A 2527-nucleotide genomic window follows, 5' to 3' on the forward strand; every position below is an offset into this window, starting at 1 on the left:
TGCATCTCAAAGGCATGGATGGGTCTCATTTTCAGCCAGGAGCGCTGCAGGGGGTCATTGACTTTGGCCAACAGAAGTCAACCAGACAGACAAGCCTCTGGCCACACAGCAGCACAGGGTCACCGGGGCGGTCCCGGCGGTCCCTACATTTCCTGGAGCGGCTGCAGCGCTCCCAGCTGCGGGGCTGGATGCAGCTCGGGGACTGCTCACACGATGGCAGCATCGCAGCACCCTGCGGCAGGGACGCAGCCGATGGGCAAAGGGGATGCAGCAGCCATGCGCTGGGGACACAGCCGATATGCAGCAGGGATGCAGCACAGTCACACGCCAGGACCAGTGTTGCACCCCCAGCTCTGCCCCGTTCCCAGCTATCGAAGGGCACTGGGAGCTGTTAAAATCACGGCTGGGGTGGGGGAGCACCCACACCCCATCCCTCACACGCCACAGAAACAAATATTTGCAGGGAACCGCTCCGAGTGTGGCAAACATCAGCACGGTCTGCGCGCAGCTTATCTCGGCTGCTCCCAGTAGTTACACGTTAATGCAATGTTTAATTCCCATTAATTCTGTGTAACAGCTCCAGGTGACAGAGCTGCAGTGCCAGCTGGCTTCCAGTTTGCTTTTTTTTCTATTTTTTACTCAAACTCTCCCCATTTCAGACTGCAGTGGCTCTTACCTGATCTGCAGCTGCTCTCAAACCCAGAAGAATGTTTCTGTTAGGAAAAAAAAACATAGAAAAGGTACATCTCTTCATCTACACCCTCGTCGTGGATTTGAAAAACAAAAAATCACTGCAGGTCTTGTCTGAATGGTCTTTTCTTTTTTTTTCTATTTTTTACTCAAACTCTCCCCATTTCAGACTGCAGTGGCTCTTACCTGCTCTGCAGCTGCTCTCAAACCCAGAAGAATGTTTCTGTTAGGAAAAAAAAACATAGAAAAGGTACATCTCTTCATCTACACCCTCGTCGTGGATTTGAAAAACAAAAAATCACTGCAGGTCTTGTCTGAATGGTCTTTTCTTTTTTTCCCTGGTTGAATGTAGACTTGAGTATCTTGAGCAACTCCGACTGCGGAGAACAGATCCAGGGGATGCTGCACAACCCTACAAGTGACAAACGCCATCCATAAATCATTAATAATAATTATTAATAACAATTATTAGAATAAAATCATTAACAACAATTTATCCACTAGCAAGCATTAGAGCATAGAACTTCCCATTTCTCTGTCCCACCTGTTTTCCTTGTCATGACATCTTCCATATCCAAGGGTACCATCTCCTGGCTATTCCCCACATTGCCAAATCTTTACTTACCTTCAGCTCCCCAGTCTTTACTTACCTTAAATCCTCATCTTATATGGCTGCACCCATGGCCCCAGCCTCCCACCAGCAGCACCATGCCTGGGTGCAAGCACTCGGCCGGTCCAGGGATGCAGTGTCCTCCTGCATCCCCATCACCCCAGAGACCCCTCCAATTCCCACAGCGCAGGATCTCCATCAGGCAAAGCAATTAAATCACTTGGAGTTCACCCATACTTTAAAATAAGCTTTATTTAGATCTTTTATAATTTTATATTTGCATCCATGCCTTCAAGGATTCTCCCCCCGCTCACGCGGGGAAAAGTTAAATCTAATGTTACCCATAATTCATATGCTATTTCTTGAAGTTCTCTTCTTAAATAAATCATCCTCTTAGTAATTTTTAGAATTATTTCCTAATTTACAAAAAAGCTGAAATGCAAAGGAAACTACTTGATAACAAGGAGGTTGCTCATCTGTTCCGGTGGTTGATAGTTTAAATTATAAAAATGCAAGGAGAACTAAAAAAAAAACAATACTCCCAAAAAAACCAACCAAAGGTATAAAAATGCTTCTCTGCAGAGAAAAGATGCCACGGGGCAAACCCTGCCCTGCCACCCCCCGCGGCCTCTCCGCATCATCCCGGTAACAGGAATACAGAGCGCGAGGGCATCGGCGGTTTAGTTTCGGTGATTTAAGACAAAAAATACCCCTCTTTCAACCAGGGCGCGCGTCTCGGAATTAAGAAAAATAATACACTATTATAGCATCATTAAATAAATCTTAATACAATTTTTTTTAAGAGCTTAAAATTATATCGTAAGCATTAAAGCATAAGGTACTTATCTTGGCATAAGCAGAGCGCGGTGCGTGTTAGTGGAGGGGGAGAGCGGCCACCGCGCCAGGGGGGTTGGTGGTTTCAGGGCATTTTCAGGGGATTTGGAAGCCCAAGCTCCACCTGCGCTTCAAAATCACCCTGGAAAAACCTCCCCGGCGGGGACTCGTACCGATTTCCCTAGCCCCCCAGATGGCAATGGACCCTCCCAAAATGGGACTGGGGTGGCCAGGCAAAGTCCTGGGATACGGGGATATCTCAGGGTATCGCCTTGGCTCCCTCCCAGCTCATGCCGGGCCCCCAAATTTTACTCAAAGCCAAGGGTGAGCCCCACCGAAATGTGAGGAAAAACCACAGGCAAAACTCCCACCGGCTTCCCCCCCCCCCTTTTT

This window comes from Mesitornis unicolor, unplaced genomic scaffold (genome assembly GCF_000695765.1).
Source record: "Mesitornis unicolor isolate BGI_N332 unplaced genomic scaffold, ASM69576v1 scaffold2182, whole genome shotgun sequence".
NCBI lineage: Eukaryota > Metazoa > Chordata > Aves > Mesitornithiformes > Mesitornithidae > Mesitornis > Mesitornis unicolor.